The 20,248-nt window shown below is 40.3% G+C and overlaps 1 long non-coding RNA gene across 5 annotated transcripts in view; it reads left to right on the top strand.

Annotated features, from left to right (window-relative positions):
• LOC110950467 (uncharacterized) overlaps positions 1-20,248 on the top strand; it is a 107,484-nt gene that overhangs the window by 69,103 nt on the left and 18,133 nt on the right. For 4 of the 5 annotated variants that reach the window (XR_002595653.2, XR_002595654.2, XR_007945648.1 and 1 more), the window contains 2 exons: positions 3,623-3,913; positions 9,103-10,972. This is a non-coding gene — a long non-coding RNA (uncharacterized LOC110950467). Of the gene's footprint in view, positions 1-3,622; positions 3,914-9,102; positions 10,973-20,248 lie in introns of those variants that run through there. The other variant, XR_007945647.1, reaches the window with a different exon arrangement.

Genomic DNA, 20,248 nt, shown 5'->3' with positions numbered 1-20,248 from the left:
TTCTGGTTTACATAACAGTGGCTCAGCTCTTTGGTAGCACCCACTGAATGTGTGATTAGAAAATGCTGTCTGTTCCGCTCACCCTCTTCTTACTCTGCGTCTGTCTGTCAGTCTCTCTTACATTCTCTGTCCCTTTAAATTTGCCTCTCCTTTGCTTTCTGTCTCATTGCATGAAAATAACATCAAGTAATCGAGACATATTCCCATCACGCGGCATCCCCTGCTCTCGTTGATTGTCAATTTGTCTTATTGGCATGGCATGTTACATTTGTGTTGCCAAAGTATTCACAGAAGGAAATAGTAAAGAAACAGGAAGACAGTTGACAAAATATGCCAATAGCAATAAAACTACTGCATTATGGAAAAACATAGAACAACTGAAAAGCATTCAAAAAGTCTACAGGCCAATACAACTGCATGGTATTTATTTGTTTGGTATATTCATATTAAATATATAGATACATTTCCATATGCACTCAACTGGCTAAAAATTCATGAAATACTTGGAGAATGGTAAATGAATGCTAAATTTCAAAGCACCATTGACAAACTTGAGTATGGAAGGGGAAACAAAAATAAATCTACAGATATCTTTACATGTGAAACTTAACATACACACAGCAGCTCTATCACCTAAATGCTAATATTACCATGCTAATGTGTTTGCAGTGACAGTGCCAACATGCTCATGTTTACTGGTGATAATGTTTACAGTGAAAACTGTCTTAATTTAAGGTGTGTGCATGCAAAGTTACAAAATTTGGCAAAATATACAAGGTAGAGCTAAGGCTGATGGGAATGTCATTGGTATGGCAGGATCCTGGTTATGCAAAAGTATGATTTGAGCAAAAATTCTGACTCATTAGTAGAATTAAATTTAGGAGAAAAAATAATGAAAAAATCAAAGCATTACCAAAGTTATTATAAGGGGCCGTTTACACGAGGACGCTTGCTGGTCAAAACGTCAAAATATTTCAACAAAACACCCTATCGTTTATACGAGGACGGCGTTTTGGGGGCTTAAAAACGCAAAAATTTGAAACCGCCCTCCAGATTGGAAAAGTTGAAAACTCTCCGCCGTTATGTTTCCGTCTAAACAGCAAACACAAAACTTTGCCGAGATCTGACCACGTTGCGTACGCGATTACGTCACATACGTGCGCCGGTGCTGTGGTTTGCTGGCCGGTACAAGGAAGTAAACAAAGATGTGTGATTATTTCCATCCTTCGTACCTTCAAGCAACTCTGGCAGCTCTATGTACACTGCAGGAGTCGTATCAACAAACGTACAGAATCTGTACAAATTCCATTCATGAACATTTACCGTGGCGGAGATCTGAAAAGGGAGATTGTACGCATACGCGTAGACATGGCGGAGTTTTATCACAGCGCCACCCAGCTGCCTGGCATGCGTATCCAATCGAATTCCACACACTATAGAGTCACCGTATATACGCAGATTTCCTTCAAAACCGCTTGTCTAAACATGAAATGACAAGATGCCACTTTTGCGTTTTCTGTTAAGATGGTCCTCGTGTAAACGGCCCCTAAGTCATCCTGAGGGGGACATGCAATATATGAGTGGACCAATTTTGATGGCAATGGATAAAATAAATCAAAGAATATCTCTGTCATACTGATGCAAATGTAGGGGACAGCTATGGTAGAGCGGGTTGTACACTAATCGCAAGGTTTGACGGTTTGATCCCCAACTCTTCTGCATGCCGAATTGTCTTTGGACAAGACACTAAAGGCAGGTACCTTGCATGGAAATTCTGTTGCCATTGCTATGTCAATGTGAAGCATTGTAAAGTAGATCACATACCGACAGGGTAAAAAGGCGCTATATAAGTGTACAACCATTTCCCATATAGATGAGCTGAAATGTGCCACAGTTCCTTAGTTAGTGCTCAAGTTTAACTAAAATGTGTTGCAGTTTTTAGATGTTACCTATAGCAGGCTCAAAAACAAACAGGACCAGTACAATACCATCTGTGATAAAAGTATATTTTCTGTGAAGCACGAACAATTGTTTCTTTTTCATCCATATTTGTCTTGTTTATACTAGTTTGTACAATAAATGTAAAGTCTGTATTGCAGTATAGCAGGTAAACGCAGATGCAAAGACTATTTGTCTTTAGCCTGTCTTCCATGGAGGCGGTGGGAGACAAACTCAGTTAGTACTTTGTTAAACTACTGTTACTTTAATATAAATGAAAGCGTTTTCTACAAAGGTCATAAAGCTTGGACTGGCTTTTCCAAATTTTTGGTGCTTTTTATTTCTTTTGTTTTTTGAAATGTGCAATGTGTAACTGTTTGTGTTTTATTTTTTCATCCAGTGATACTGTGGTAGAAGTAGAATTTGCAGACTGCTTTGCTAACTTTTCTAGTCCTGTTCATGTGCACTTGGTCTCAGCAGGTCAATACGTACAAGGTGATGACTGAGCAGATGAATTTCTTTTTGTCTGCAGTTACTTAAGCAGTGACGAATGTTGTCCTCTTTGTGGACAGCTAGAAACCTCCATTGTGTCAGTCTGTCTAATATGCAAACATATAAATCAATGTCTTGATCAGCATGCTAATGTTCAAACTTCAGAATCACATGCCTCAACGAAGTCCTTGCCATTAATGACATAATCTACATCAGAATCTTAGGACTCTATGAGCCAGATTTATGTACATGAAAACACACATTTCATCCAGTTTGTGCATGCAGTCTGCCTGTAATTAGGCTCTGATTTACTGCAGCAGCAGATAATTACATAATCAGCCACTATGACTGCATTGTTACCCATTCCATGTGCATTATGGACTTTGGTTCACATAAATCTAATGACAGAAGTTTTGTGAAATAATTCAAGAGGAAGCTACATGTGTGATACTACCCAAAGATTAATAAAAGAGTTAATATCTGCTCATAAAAACTATTCCTTTGCTTCAGAAGAGGAAAAGAGGGAGAGACATGAATTAGAGCAGGATCTTTCCTTTATTGTGAATGCATTATAGATAAACCAGCTTTAATTGTAATTGCACTGAATGACTCCTCCATCAGTTGTGGTCCGACACTCGCTCCAAAAGCTGCTATTATAATTTAGCTGTGGTGCTAAGTAGAGACACCGCTGTGTATGAGTCAGGTTTGAGACGAGTCCCTCTAACCACCCATAAATGTGAAAATAGCTAATGTGTTTCCATGCTGGTTCAAACGTCTATTTCTGAATCAGTTGTGGTCCCGACCTCAGTTCCTTCTCCTTTAAACCAATACTGCGTATGAGTCAGGTTCTGTTAGCCATTTATAAACACTGTGCTGAGCAGACAGTCACCCATAGTGTCTGCCAATGTCTCCTCCAGCTGCCAGATATCTTACTGCTGGGGCTCTAAATGCTTCCTTAACCGGACCCTGAACATAGTTCAGGATGCAGCGGTATTAAAAGATTTTAGTATGTTTTTGATAGATGTAAATTTCACCTCTTGTATATTTTCTCTCCTATGAATTTTCACCTTTCACTCTGTCTACTTGTCTTTCATTTTGTCGATGCCTGTGTACTTGATAACCGTGTCTGAATCTGGCCTGCTGGTATGTGTAGTTAAGACTTTCCCTTTTTCTCCCTCTCATTCTGTGTCAGGTCCTCTTGGCCATTTAGTAGACTGAGATGCTGACAGACGATGCCCATGAATGATGAATGATGACTGGAGGTCTGTCCGGTGCCAACAGAATGCATAATACAGCGCAGATACAGCATTTCCAGTTCCCCTCACCAGGAACATGGTGCTGCTCCTGTATCATATTATTGCAAGATTTGCCCTCAGCCGGACAGCAGGAGCACTTAAAGTGGAAATCAGCTGCAAAACCGCCTTCAGGAATGTTGTTTTCTACTTGGAATCCTAAATGAAGGAGCTTTATAAAGGATTGGCTGGTGAGTCCTGAGGTAAACTGTAAATTTACAGCAGATGTACTCTGGATAATGTGTTAAGTCTGTATTTTTATATTACTAAGAATCAAAATGAGCTTGCATCTAATTCTATGGTGGGTTATAAACTTTTTAGTGCCCCAATAGTATGGGACGGAATTAATTTTACACTCTACCTAAAGCATCAAGCTATAATGTGGTTTTGACGCAGAGCAAATTATTATATTTTACAGTTTTTAATATGAATATGTGTTTTTCTTTAGTTTACTTTTTTGTGAAGGATAAGTGAGAACATTTTAGATCTGTGTGTGCATACTGTACATTCCTGTATACAGTGGATGCGTGAAAACAGACTCAGCATATAGACGTGTTTACACTCCTGCGTCTGATTGTGTGGGTGCAACTACACCGGCGGTTTGCAGATATGTTCCCGTGCATGTGTCATCATGCAGATTGCTGTGCTGTAGATTTGTGTCCCAGTGTAGAAGCATGTGCAGTTATCATGTTGGTGTGTGTGTGTGTGTATGTGTGTGTGTGTGTGTGTGTGTGTGTGTGTGTGTGTGTGTGTGTGTGTGTGTGTGTTTCTAGTATGTAGGTCACCAGTATATTCCTGATGAAGACTAGTCCTCTGGAGAACTCTACAGATATGAGGGCCTAAATTAGACACTATTATCTGTGTGTGTGTGTGTGTGTGTGTGTGTTTCTCTGTGTGTATGTGTGTGCGTGTTGAGAGAGAGACACTATTATCAGATGAGAGCCTCACAGGCATGTGTTTTCAATTTTGTGCACATGCATGCTTTTACATGTAAGAGCAGCATCATGAGTGTGTTTGTGCGTAGGTGTTAAATTGCATGCTACTTCCAACATAATGTATTTATATATGTGAGTGAAAATGACACGCTGGTATCATCTGACAGGCTTGTTACCGCTGACCTGAGACCGTAAACCCTCAGCCCGCAATTTTACCGACTGCTGGCACTGAAAGCATGTCCATATTGCCACATTACCAAGCCAAACAGCTATAAGCCTCAAGCACCACTCCAAGAAAACTGTGTAGTCACTGGAGCTGCCCCATAGCCACGTGCTAGGGTTCTGCTCAAGTTAGGAAGTGCATCCATGTAAGGATGAGCAAATGTGCTGATGTTCCTTTTTATCTTGGTTAAAATAAGATTTAAACACCCAAATGAGCCCATGCACTGCTGTTATATTCTGGGTTTTTGTGTGACTACTGTTAAAGATAATGAGGTTTCTTTTCCAGAATCACACATTTTATGTCACTTCCAAGATGATCTGTGCTGTTTTGTTGAAACATTACATATAATCCACCCTCCCCTTCGTTCCAAGATGTCTCCTTTGGCAGCAGCCTACTGTCTGTAAGTCGCAGGGACAATACCACATGCAGTCAATCTGTCAAACCAATTCAGAATTTTGCCAGAGCTCAGCCCAAAAGTTATACTCAACCTGAGAGAGATGAATGGGAGCGAGAATGTCTACCTTTGAAAAGCTTCATGCTTTGACCAAATCATATGCTGTCACTCCTAAGCTTTAGAAGGCCTGCACTTTTCATCAAAGCCCTTGATGGCTACCTTTCACAGCACTGTCGAATACACCCTCAAAAGCTTCCCTCCCTCCTTTCCTCCCATCCCCTCCCAAATCTCTTTCTTCTTCCCTCCGATGTCTACTACCCCTCTTCCCTGCCTCCGCCTCCCCCTCAATCCTTCCATTCCCCTTGTCCTTAATCCCTCCCTCCCCTCCTCAATCAAACCCTCAAATCCCTCCAGGTTTTTTTTCCTCTCAATTTTTTTTTCTGTGTCTGTGTGACTTCAGTACTGTCAAGGTAGATGAAACAAGAGAAATTCAGATTCATCACAGTCATAACCTACCATGATAATAATCCACCACTGTTCTTCCCTTGTGGCGGTAGACCGATGTTACTGGCCTTTTCGGGGGTTTATTTGCATATTTGTTTCCCCCTTTGTTTCTTTTGATGAATTATTTACCGTGGAGAGAAATGACAGCAGAGATCAGTGATGATTGCTGTTGCGGGTGGATGAGTGCCTTTCTCCTCTTTGTAATTGTTCCCCTTTTCCCGATTTTCAATCAAGTTTTTCACTCATGTTTCCCAGTGACAACAGACAAGAAATGGGGGGGACTCACATATTTTAGCACAGTGGAACCTTTTCACCGTCTAGCGGGAATGCGAGCTTCCTTTGTTGTTAATGATTACAGAGTAGGAAAAAGCAGCGAGAAAAGAAGGAAAAAAGGGAGAGAGTAGAGATCAAATGGAAAAATACTGTAAACACAAATGTGCTGGGAGGCCACTTCACACACCTCCCACACACAGGACCAGTGAGCTAAAACACACACATCCTGCTCTTCATCATGCAACCATTAAAGAGACTTGATTAGACTGAGATGAAGTGATAATAGTAGTTGCAGTCAGTGATCCTTTTCAGTTAAGTTTGAACACAAAGTCAAATTGAGCGTCTCGGTGCTCAAGGTTCCGGCTGCACACGCAAACAAAACAACGAGCTGTAATCACAGCAAGTTGTGTCCACATAGATGCCTTGATTTTGTGAGACTCCGAATCTGTCTTCACAGTGTGTATCAGGGATTTACCACATGTACACACATTCATACAACACACACTGCCACCCTGTCCCTGCATTGCCCTATCCAAGAATAACAATGCATAATTCATGTCCCGAAGTCTCGTCTGCAGACAAAAGTCAGTGTTTGAATGTATTATTTATTGAAAACAGCTCACATGATGAATCCTTTAACAAACAGACTAAGCACTCTACCTATTTCATTTTCTCTTGCTGTTTGTGTTTTGGCATAGATTTAAGTGGGCTCATTAGCTGTGATGAGGATGTGAGGAGAGGAGAGGAACGGCGGGGGAGAGGGAGATATATAGATGGAGGGAGGGAGGGAGGGAGGAAATGAGGCCGAAGGATAAAGGGATAATTTTTGTAAAGGTATGAATTAATGAGAGACTTGTGCATTGCAAGCTAATTAATTGAACAATGAAATGCTGTAGGGACGGAGCTGTAACTTTTCAGACTTCGACGGATCTAAGTAGTAAAAGTTTACTCTTGCTGCCCAGTGGGAATTTAAATTTACTTAACTGCATTTGAAAAAAAAAAAACTGGATGTAATAGATTTGTGTCAGAGCATGCTAATGTGATGTTTCTGCTGCAGTACACTCCAGTAAAATTAGTACAAGAAAACGCACACACTCGCCAATGTCACGGTTGCACTTGTTGTGTGGACAGTTTGCCTTGAGGATGGGAGCAATTTATCGTGGAGTGAAGGGAGCATTTGCCATCCTATGCTAATGCAGTCATCATTTATTCCAGTGTACTTGTATTCCCCCCCCCCCCTTCTACTCCACCCCTTCACCATCCATCACTCATCTAAGGCATGAGGTATTATCTTTGCCGAGCGCTGAATATTCAGTCTCCCCTTGGATGGGTGGAGACACACACATACGCACACACACACACGCACACGCGCGCACACACACACACACACACACACACACACACACACACACACACACACACACACAGTCATTTTTGTTAAATAAAAAAGTCAAATCTGGTCTAGCAAAGGTTGAATAATTGATGCGTTATGTTAAAAAAGGAATGAAATAATCATAGCCTGTTGGATGTTGGAGGAACATCAAACTCAGAGCTGGAGCTTGGCAGACTGGGCTGAGCGGGATAGCGGCCTTATGTATTTGGGATGGCTGCCCTGTAAAATAATAATGAATAGCAAAGAGTTGGGAGATTAGGAGATTTTTGTTCTGCACTGTACCTGACACTTTGTGTGTGCCCACCCGTGTTTTTAACAGCGTGACCGGGGTACATCTATCCGGCATTAATGCAGGAAGATTTCCTTTGGTTTCAGTGTGTCGGGGGAACGTTTCAGCCAGGCTGCGAAAAAACAGATAAACGGCTGCAGGAGAAAGTGGCACAAGGTTCACAAAACGTGTGGGAATAAGTTGGTGCAGTGCCATAAACAATGCCTCTCAGGGACGCAGCAACAAATTAATAATCTCACTTGATGTTGCTTATTGATTGAGGTTTGTAATGCTAGCTTGAAAGAGACATTTGCTTTTTTTATTACTTTACCATTAAACAAAATGTTGGATAATGTTATTATCCAGCCAAAATGTGAGTGTGATGTTCTGAACACCTGACTTGGCAAGTGGTTTATAATAAACTAGCAGCAGCAGGTTTACTGTTCTATAAGCTCACGGTGGTGCTGAATGAGATAATATCTGTCTGTTTGCCACTGTGGGCCTCGTTTTAATGGCTGTAACAGGCAGCTATGAATATATACATACGGTACATCTCTTTATAGATCCACATTCACATGCACAAACCCAATGCATCATTATTTCTAATGAAGATAAGCTGTTTTTATGTTTAGGACCACCTTTTCAGACTGTCCCCATTTGGGCTGCTACGGCTGTGCATGATGAAAATATTAATTCCGGCTCCAGTGAGATGTGTGCAGCCGTGCATCTCTGACCGACACTCTTTCATGATTCATAGATTTTCCTATAGAGCAGCAGAGGGATGTAAATGTTTATTATTATTAGCACTGTTTCAGTTTTTCATTTTCCCTCTGCACTTTTGTCCACTGGCTCCAACTTGGTTTTAATGGATGATCTCAGGGAATGAGTCACATTTGCCCTGTTTTTCATTGTTGGGTTGGAATTAGGATTCTATAGATACTTAAATACACTATACGTGCAATAAGGGACGACATGTGAGTAGCATGATGAGTAGCAGGAGGAATGATCAGTGATGAAATGTGTCCAGTGAGTTGACTACCTTTGCAAGAGAAAGAAAAATGGTTAATTTGATTTTTTTTAGGTAGAAATATCATAAACATAATTGGACAGAATTCTTTTAAGTTTGTGAGAATGTGGTGTGTGAAATACTCCAAATCAGCTATAACTGCTTCTTGATACAGTAAACTTCAGCAGGCTTTAATAATTTCAGAACACCATGGTGAACCACTAGATGCCCCAAAACATTTGCAAGCAGCGACATTTTATGTGGTCCCCACTCTGTCTTCCGCCAATCCCTTCCCTCCGTTATGTTTCGGTGCCCTCTGACTAGTCAAACAGTGTTCGACTCAGGGGGGCTTATTTTATTAATTCACTGTTTCCTCCGTTACAGGCCTCCTTCATTGTCGTCCACATCGCACGAAGACCACCTCACAGGGATTTTCCTCTTCACCAGGTAACCACAAAGAGTAAAAGGAGCACATTATCCACATGTACAGCACTCCACCCCTCCCAGAAATGCAAGCTTTCGCTGCTGTAAAATGCTGACCACCAGCACAGCAAGACACACACACACACACACACACACACACACACACACACACACACACACACACACACACACACACACACACACACTGCATATCTTTATGAGGTGTTATACACCAGTGACCACCAACACAGGGGTCTCAGTGTTCTCTAATCCACACTCAGGCTGAAAAGACTGCCCCATGCAGTGGAGGGATTACACTGTCGGATTAATGGGAGTTTTAATTTGAGTCATTGTAAGAGCCCTTGATAATAAGAAAAGGTAGAGGAAAGAATGCCACCGCTGCTATTAAGATATGAAACATAGTGCAGCTTTACATTATATCTACTACATTATTTCACATCGTGCTCTTTATGTGTCGTCTAAGACTGTTAAACCTACTATGACTATTAAAACTACTACAGATGTTAACATGGCTATGTGCTAGTTGCTGGTTTTACTTGTATAGGATTTAAGGAAATTAAGTCTCATGTCAGCCCACTTGTTGGCAACTGTGTAACTGCACTGTGTAGCAAACATATTTGCAAGTGAATGTAGTCAATCAGTCTCAATTCACTGAATGCCACATGCCTGACCATAATAAGTTTGACTGATTTGTTTTTAAAGTGGTGAATACTGATTGAGCTGTTTGTGTGTAAAATGGGGGCTCATGGGTAACATTAGTCTTGGAGTTAAAAATTCTTTCACAAAGGTGGGATCATGATGATTTTTGCTTCATTTTACTCCACTAATCTGTGGATAAATGTTTGAGGTGCCACGATTTGCTAACTGGCTGGAATCCTGAAATTTTGCAAGCTCATTGATATCTACATATGGTCTTCAATGGTACAACCCTGTTTTGATAGAAGAATATAAACCAGTTATATGATGGTGCAAATTTGGTCCAAAAAATCCACGGTTCTATCATCTCTAATATTCCACAAACAATAAAACCTTTATTTTTCACCCTAAGAGTCAGATTTTTTCCCTTGGTGATTGGCACCAACAGGAGCTTTAAAAGTGTAGAGTATGGTGCCACTCGGAGGTATACTGTGAGAAAAAAATATTGATATTACATTGTGTGCATTTATGGTCAATATTACAACAATTAGCAGGCATGATAGTGAAACCACTCTAATAGTGCCCCACCTGGAAGAGTTATATAATATTTGTTACTGGGCTTTCCAATTCATAGTGCTTCAAGTAATTTTTAAAAACCATAAACAATTTCATCCCTGTCTATCATCTGTATGTCATATACCAATAAAGTTCCTGTGTACATATCCAATGAGCCTGCAAATCTCAGGATTCTTACCACATTATTTCTCAATTTATGCCACTTCAAACATTGATAATCGGATTGGCATGAAGAAAACTATGCAGAAATTGACATGACCCCACCTTCTTTAAGAATTTTCAACTCAAAAACTAATGTTTTCTGTGACCCCATATTGTCTACACATTTTACTTAAACATACATGTTCATAGAAAAAAAATCAATTGTGAGAAGGTCAGGCAAGAACTTTTTTCATGACCCTATTATATAAACTTGGAATGAAAGATAGCAAAATGCATTGGTTGAAATGTTTTACACAGGAAGCATGACTGCACTTTGTTTGGTCCAGCTTTTGTCCGTTCAGATCAGCTTTCCATCTACTTTTTTTTTTAAAGCATTCTTTGTATGCTTTGTTGTTCTTTAAATCTTGAATAAACTTCCTTTCCAATGCACCATGGACATGTAGTGTGCAATGTGTTTTGTCCAGTTCTGTTCCGTTTCAAGGTTACAACAAAGAGCTGTCTTTCAACATGAGAAGTAAAGGAGTGATCTTGTAAGCAAAGATAAGTGTCATCGAATAATGAAATAATGAATGAGGATAATGCCAGAAGATGCAAAACTCTTAACATCAGTGTCAAAGGTCGTTGGTTTGCAACACTAAACAGTTGTTACTTTTTAAAACTGCAGGTGAGCACAAAAATATAAAAGAAATATGAAACCTGGTGCACAGCTCTTGTGGTGTCAAAGATTTTCAGGCAGTTGTTTATAGTTTTCACAAAATATTATTCATGATGAGCTTGCTTGACTTTGTGGATATTAGGACTGGCCCAAATACACACGTGGACAAAATTGTTGGTACCCCTCAGTTAAAGAAGGAAAAACCCACAATTCTCACTGAAATCACTTGAAACTCACAAAAGTAACAATAAATAAAAATTTATTGAAAATTAAATAATCAAAATCAGCCATCACTTTTGAATTGTTGATTAACATAATTATTTAAAAAAACAAACTAATGAAACAGGCCTGGACAAAAATGATGGTACCTCTATAAAAGATTGAAAATTATTTGACCAGAGTGACATGATTAACTCAGGTGTGTCATTTAATTGACATCACAGGTGTTTCCAAACTCATAATCAGTCAGTCTGCCTATTTAAAGGGAGACAAGTAGTCACCCTGCTGTTTGGTGAAAAGGTGTGTACCACACTGAACATGGACAACAGAAAGCGAAGGAGAGAATTGTCCCAGGACATCCGAAAAAAAATTATAGACAAACATCTTAAAGGTAAAGGCTATAAGACCATCTCTAAACAGCTTGAAGTTCCTGTGACAACAGTGGCTCATATTATTCAGAAGTTCAAGACCCACGGGACAGTAGCCAACCTCCCTGGACGTGGCCGCAAGAGGAAAATTGATGACAAATTGAAGAGACGGATCGTTGGAATTGTATCCAAAGAGCCCAGAGCAACCTCCAAAGAAATTAAAGGTGAACTCCAAGGCCAAGGTACATCAGTGTCAGATCGCACCATTCGTCGTTGTTTGAGCCAAAGTGGACTTCATGGGAGACGACCAAGGAGGACACCACTGCTGAAAAAAACTCATAAAAAAGCCAGACTGGAATTTGCAAAAATGCATGTTGACAAGCCACAAAGCTTCTGGGAGAATGTCCTTTGGACAGATGAGACCAAACTGGAGCTTTTTGGTAAGGCACATCAACTCTATGTTCATAGACTCAAAAACCAAGCATACGAAGAAAAGAACACTGTCCCTACGGTGAAACATGGAGGAGGCTCAGTAATGTTTTGGGGCTGCTTTGCTGCATCTGGCACAGGGTGTCTTGAAAGTGTGCAAGGTACGATGAAATCTGAAGAGTATCAAGGCATTCTGGAGAGAAATGTGCTGCCCCGTGTCAGAAAGCTTGGTCTCAGTCGCAGGTCATGGGTCTTCCAACAGGACAACGATCCAAAACACACAGCCAAAACACCCAAGAATGGCTGAGAGAAAAGCGTTGGACTATTCTAAAGTGGCCTTCTATGAGCCCAGATCTGAATCCCATTGAACATATGTGGAAGGAGCTGAAACATGCCATTTGGAGAAGACACCCATCAAACCTGAGACAACTGGAGCTGTTTGCTCATGAGGAGTGGGCCAAAATACCTGTTGACAGCTGCAGAAGGCTCATTGACAAATACAGAAATCGTTTAATTGCAGTGATTGCCTCAAAAGGTTGTGCAACAAAATATTAAGTTATGGGTACCATCATTTTTGTCCAGCCCTGTTTCATTAGTTTGTTTTTTAAATAATTATGTTGATCAACAATTCAAAAGTGATGGCTGATTTTGATTATTTAATTTTCAATAAATTTTTATTTATTGTTACTTTTGTGAGTTTCAAGTGATTTCAGTGAGAATTGTGGGTTTTTCCTTCTTTAACTGAGGGGTACCAACAATTTTGTCCACGTGTGTAGTGGTTTCTGGTCTCCAGATATTCGTGCCCCATTAAAGATGAATATCCGAATATTCGTTGCGGCTCGTAGTATCCGACAGGGGTGGGGTGGGAGATATGTGGCGGAGACGGCCGGAATATTCGGATCCATTCGTCTGGTCTCTCGGACGCAAATTTTGCACACTGCCTTTGTTTTGTTTTCAGTTAAACTGAAGAATTCCCAAACACCGGAGGTCTTCGGCATCTTGTCTTGTGTTTATGCAACGAAGTGAAGCGTGACATCAGAGTCGGCAACCACCCGGCCATTCGGGTGGTGGTAACAAACACGAATGGATGAGCCGAGATAAGCTGAACATGGCGGGATGAGCCGAAGTGAGCCGAAGGCGAAGGGAGGAGACGAGCTCCGAATATTCCTATTTTCATCTGGGGGGAGGAGGTGATCACATAGACAATCGCGTATATGTCATAGACATATGTGTATATGTTTATGTGATCACACGACGGGATGAGCCGATGTGGGCCGAAAGCGGGTGGGTCGGGGAGGGTGGGGGTGGGGGTGGGTGGGTGTAATATAGGTAAGATTCGGATACCAAAATTAAAATCCAGATACCGCCATAGCAAACGAATATTCGGATATTCGGGATATTCGGGTGCATCCCTAGTGGATATCAGTGTATTTTCTACTGAACCCCTAAACTTTGGCACCATGTGTTAAAAGGCCAATATCTTCAGCACTGTTAGATATGATGAGTATTCAAACATTCTCAAATTAAAACTGAAACCTTAATGAAGCATCCATTATTTGATTACAACAACCAAACCCCCAGATCATTGTGGTTGTTGATCCATTTTACTTATTAAAACCACACTGATGATAGATTTCTGAAAACTGCTGGTTGGAACTTTAATCAATCCCTTTCCTTAGAATTAAAACTGGAAACTCAAAGAGGAATGTGAACACTGATCATTTCACTCTTCTGCACCGTATGCAATGGTTGAAAAATGAAAGGAATTTCATCACTGACATAAGCTGACAACACCCCTATCGTCTACTTTTGGCTTTACTACAGCTTTATTGCGTTCATCATTCAACACAGATTTCAGACTGTTAAGATTTGGACAGTTTTTTGTTAAGCAGGCTCTGAGCCTCAGCATATTACATTTAAAATAAATAATGGATATTGCATTAAAGTGCCAAGCCTCAGCAGTAATTTGGTGTTTATGTGAGGTTTATGAGATTTATGAGGAGGTTTATGTCAGGACTGAAAGAACTATGAGGGAGAGTATCCCATCTAAAATGTAGTACCTAAATTGCAAGGATCTAAAAGTAATGGGACACTTGGTTGTGCAATGGTTTTTTTGGCTAACTCGGTATTGTTTCAAGGTTACACTAAGGAGCAACATTTTTTTTCAACAAGAGAAGTAAAGGAGTGACCATGCAAGTGAAAACATGCATAACAGAAGAATAAAAGCAGATATTGCAAGAGGATGCAAAACCTTCATCATATCAGTATCAAAAGTTGTTGGTTTGCCAAAATGAACAGTTTCTACAAATGCAGGTGTGCACAGGAAAAAGGGTAAAACAACATAGTACAACAACTGTTGTGGATGAGCAAAAAACCCTGTATGTATGAGAGTAAAGGAAAACTTTATGCCCACATTCTCAAAACATTCACTCCAGCCGCAACCCTCTTCTGAAGCTCAAAAACTGAAATTTTTACCGAAGTTTTGGATGAAGTGTCGAGGAATATAGAAACGACTCATGACCCAGAAAATACAGCCGCATCTGGTCATTCTGTTCTGGCATGCATGGTTGCAAATGGAGATGGCAGCGTTTATTGATAATTTCAGATCAATAAGTCACAGAAGTAACAAGCCAGATGGTGATGTATGTAAGAACATTCTCAGGGCTCAAAGAGTTCTCAACATGGATGACATTTCATTATTCAGCAGAATCCAGACATACGGCCAAAGCAACCAAAAAACTTTCAGGGTACTGAGGTGAAATATCCTTGACTGGATCACAGTCTGAGTGAGCTGCAGTCCAGACTGTTAACAACCGGACTGAAGGCAGAGAAATCCCACAACAAGCCCTGAGCTAACGGTGTCTGCAGTCGAGACCTTGGAGATCATCACCTGGGAAGATGCAAACGTCTGCTGATGTGTCAAAGATTTCAGACAGTTATTGACCGCAAAGGAGCTTCACAAAATATTATTTATGGCGACCTTGTTTGAGTTTGTGGATATCTGTCCGTATAGTTTTGAACCGTAAAATGTTGCCACTCACTATGTATTACAATGGCAATGTCTTTATGGCTAACTCTAAAACTAAGACTTTAATGAAGCATCCATGATTTTATTTCAGAGCCAATGGGACGAAGAACAAAAGAGAAACTACCCAAACATGTACTATTTCGACTGGAATTAATTCTATGCACACCAATCAAATGCAGCAAAATCTTGCACATGGACACTGCAAAAACTGCCCTGAATTTTTCTCAACTTTACCTTTAAGTTTAAAAGGTCTGCATGTGGGATTTTATTTCATGCAATTGTATACGACTTACTCTGCAATAAATACTTTCTGAGATGTTTGATTGGAAACACACTAACTGCTCGGCTGCTGCTTCCGAAGCCACACACACATTTCAGTATTTTGAAGATCTTTTTCCCATTTTCATGACATCCCACTGACTCAGTATCCTGCCTGCAGCCTTGTTGACAGCTATAAGCCTCATAGGACTCAATTGCCATCACCAGACTGAAAGAGCATTTTACAGCTCTGTTTGGCCGCGCTGAGGAAGCTGCATGAATCATGCTGTGTTGGTATTACGAGGCAAGATATTGCTGCTCAGATCTGATACATACAGGGAGTAAAAGACATTGACAGAGAGTGAAGAAATATTATTAGGAAAAATAAGGATCAGGCTGATAGTTGGCTATCAGTGCTTAGTTATCACTTAATGTATTGAGCAAAGCCGCCTCGCACAAAAAAATGTATTAGCTTCACAACAAAGAGTGTGAAATTGTGAGATGGTCTGAGCTTTGTGTCGTCCATTTATTTCTACTGGACTACGTTCTTATCATGACTTGCGGGTTTTACATCAGGGTACCACAACTGTCTTTACACATAAAAACACCAACAACGACCACATTTGTAGGTTTCAGGGATAAAGTGTCAACTATGGGTTCTTCATTGAGGAGAAAAAAGATCAAGTCCTGTATTGGAGCTTTTGTTATTTTTTTTTCTTCAGTGTTTTCAGCCAGCTTTTGCCTATATTTTTGGTACAATATTACTTGGCTAAGTTTAGGCACCAGAATGACTTGTTTTGGAGTGGGGGAAATGCCTTAAAATACATCCGTGCAAATGCTAAACAAAAAGCTCTGGTTGTTTTCTATGTAGCCAGGGGTGAAGAGTCCCGTTCCAAGAGTTTCCCCTTAAAATATGCTGCTTTTTGTGAAAATTATATCTGTTTGTGCAGTAGACCAACATAGATAATAATTTTGCGAGACTGGACTGTAACATTGGCTTGGTGTTGGAATTAAATGAGTCCCATTATTTATTTATTCATTTTTTCCCTGTATGCCGTACATTGATAATCCTTCCCCTGCCTGTGCTATTGAATGCATAATTCACCCAAACAAAGCCAAACTGTTCATAACATACCTGTTAATCTCATGTCCCTGAATTCTCCCTTGAGCTTAGTCAGAAATTGTAGACTGAGGTCGACATTTTTCATTCTGTAGAAATGATGCACGCATGATAAACCTGAACATTGTAAGACATTAGAAGGCTGGAATTATCTTTATATGTTTTCTGTTAAAATACTAACACGACTACAATAAAATGCAACATGAGCAGCAAAAAAAAGAGCATCTTTTGTGGCTAGAGTAGCTTTTCATGCTGAGATGTACATCTGAATTGAATATAACCTAGCCGCTCAAATTGTAATGTTTTAAGCACTAAATTGGGATGTGCCTCAAAATCGGCAAATTGGGACATCCTCGTTGATATGGAGATGGTTTTGGCAAGGAAAATGGCACGGCTCATATATTATGCTAAAAAAATACGCATTTGAAAGAAAAGTCTGATGCTGTAAGCAGGAAATTGGGGGTAAATTGGCACATTCTCGCAGCTTAAGCTAATTGTGCTCGTGCTATTGTCAGGGCGTTGCAGGGTGACAGACAGATGGGTGAGGGCTGACACATGTTTTTGGAGGAGTTTAAAATTCAAATGCTCCTCATGTGTGAATGCAGACACCTGGGGTAATCAGCTGGCGGTGTGTGTGTGCGGTGTGAGTGGCGTGCAGCGCTGATTTTACCCATAAGCCTCTCTGTCCCTGCCTGTCTTGCTGTCAGGGTCTTGCCTCGCTTTCTGGTGTCAGGTACACTGTCATGTTTGCTGAATGATTAAGAATCATCCTGGTAGAAGGGAAAAAAACGTACTGTTGTTACATATTGTAAAAAAAAAAAAAAAGGTTTAAAATGTGAAGGCAAAGTATTTATTTCTGTTTGAGCTCCTGGGTACGGTTGATCTCAACACTATTAAAAATTCATTCATTGGTAATACCCTCCCACGCGTCCTTCCCCATCTCCCTCGCCCTGTCTCTCGCTGTAGAATGCTCATTTTCTCAATGGTATCTCTGCTTCTTTGTGTCAGTTCACTTCATTTTATTGGCATGGGGTGTGATTCACTGTCTCCATCTCTCTTTGTTCACTTTGTCTCTCCTTTCATTCTGCGCTTCTATCCCTCCCTCGCCTCTCCCTTCAAAAATCTGGCATGGAACCGAGACAGAAGAGCGCCTGCTGCTTTTCCTGACACACTCTTCCTCTCTTAAATCAAAACCAACTGAGGCGAAATCAGGTTATTACCTTAGCTGTGTTTCATCTCTCTCCCTCGCACCCATTCTTCCATTTTTGCTCAAGGTCTATGAAATTTTACACTTTTGAAAAGAAAGGGCAGCCGCTCAGTCAGATGAGCGGGTGCGAGTTGAATTTGAAAGGGGGATTGCCGCATAAATAAAGGAGGGAAAAAAATAAATAGTGAAGTGAGAGATGGATGTCTGACAGGATCTGACTATGGTAGTGTTTGTGTGCTTCTGCCTTCCCTTTATGGCCCTCCGCCCACAGTCCCATCATATGGCCTGATGCTGCCTGGTTTGTTGTGGTCAAATATTTGTGATTTCTTCGCTGTCTTTCATCTGAGGAGAGAAATAAGCGTGGACCACAACGTTTATCGGCATGTGATCTGGGAAAAAGGGAACTGCATGTGGTCGGCAAAATGAAACAACTTTTGTATGTAGGGTAGAGACATAGATGGAAAGACGGGGGAATAGACGGAGAAGTGGACCGGCGGGGAATTAGGACGAGAGATGTTGGATAAACTCAAATAACTTCAAACAACTTCTCTGGGGGAGAGAGAGAAAAAGAGAAAGAGAGGAAAGATGAAAAAAGTACACGAAAAGGACCAAACCTTGGCAAAGGTGAGCTGGATAGAGAGATTGGGAAGAAAGAGAAAGTGTTGATACCCCAAAAAAAAAAAAAGTCCACGCTGAGGTGATGGATAGGTGGATGGAAAGAGATGAAAGAAGTTATGATAAATAGGACGGGGTAAAAAGTTGAAGGAGAGTCGTCATAAAAGGAAAAAAAAAGCAAGGGCGGTCAGTAAACAGCATGGCAGAGAGTCAAGCAGACATAAACAAGCGCTGCTAAAGATGGATTATAAAGATGGAGGAATGGCTGTATCAATGATGGATGATCAGCGACGATGACGGATGAATGAATGATCGGAGGAGAAGAGAGGGAGGAGGAGGTTGTAAACAAGTCTGAATAACCTCATAAGAGAGTCAAATCCACAAGAAGTAGGATGGATGGTAAGTTGTTATGCAAAAGATAAAAGAAAGTCAGAATGAAGTAACCTCTTGGTAACCTTGAAGACAAAGATTGGAAGGAAAAGGGAGGAAGATAAAAGGTAACACTGATCATGGAGATGGATGGAGAAAGGATGAAGGTTACAGAGGAGGTAAACAAGGAATCATGCAGAAATGTAAAGCAAAAAGATACACGGAGATTGACATTTTTTTAGTTTGACCAAAAAAATGCAAATAGACTAAAACGTCATTATCCAATAGATGAGATGTAGAGGTCAAGTTAACTGTGAAACTGTTGCTCTCTCATATCAAACATAAGAAGCTTGTATATTTGCAGAAGTGTGTGTCTGTGTGTCTTTTTGTGTCACTACACAGCTCATGTGATGGGGTCCGACTGACACTTTTGTGTGTCTTTGTCCAGCCAGCGACGGCTCCACAACATCATCACGAGACGAGCAGTCGACACAACGGCCCGAAAGAACACAACCAGCCACTTGTCCACAGAAAAGCCATGAAAATAAACCAGACCGGATCAAATGTAACATATTTAACACTAAAATAAACTGGATTTTCCCCTCTCCCTCCTTTTTACAGCCCCGCAGATGAAACATCTTTGTAAGATATTTGTGTTTTTTTACAAAAAAATTTCTGTAATGAATTTAGTTGAAATTCCATTGAGACTGAGTTTGCTTTGGAGTTAAATTTACCTGAAATGTGTTTGTACTGGAGGAAACTTGAAGACCTTGTTAAAAGCCTCAAAATTATCTGCAAAAACATCCTGGTCCAGGATTAAACCAATAAAGGCAGAATGCAACTAAGGATATTTACTCAAGTACATATTTGAGGTACACGCAGTTTACTTAAATAGTTATATTTTTTTAAACTTTATACTTGTGCTCCACTGCAGTATTGTACTTTTTAGTCCACTGCATATGCATTTTACTTGTTAGTTGCTTTTCAGATTTTCCATTCCTACCCTGAATGATTTCAAATGTTTCTTTGTGGCTTGAGGAAACTGTCCTACTTCTTAAACTAAAGAAACTATTTAAACCTCTACCAGATTAGCTGGAAAATGCATTGTCACAAAGCTAACAACAGGGCTGTTTCTCTGAACTCCTGAAAAATTTACTTAATGTGAGCAACAACAATAAAACCATCTGTGTAATACTGCGTAGGTCCAGCTTGGGCCACCAAAGCAGCTCTGAGTCATGTAGACATGAACACGGGTCTAATAAACGTATCTTTGCTGTTTATTTTACAGTGTTGTTTCTGATTATGACATTTTTTTTCAAAATCTAACCACGTCATTTTAGTGTCTAACCTTAACTGAACTTGTAACTTGTAAAAGTGTTTAACAACGTGATATTTTTCGAAACTAAAACAAAAAACCGAACAAGACAGTGGGTGAAAACCAAGC

The sequence above is a fragment of the Acanthochromis polyacanthus genome, chromosome 12, assembly GCF_021347895.1.
Source record: "Acanthochromis polyacanthus isolate Apoly-LR-REF ecotype Palm Island chromosome 12, KAUST_Apoly_ChrSc, whole genome shotgun sequence".
Lineage (NCBI taxonomy): Eukaryota > Metazoa > Chordata > Actinopteri > Pomacentridae > Acanthochromis > Acanthochromis polyacanthus.
Note: the sequence above shows the minus strand (reverse complement) of the source record. Positions and strands in the feature narration are given on the sequence as shown.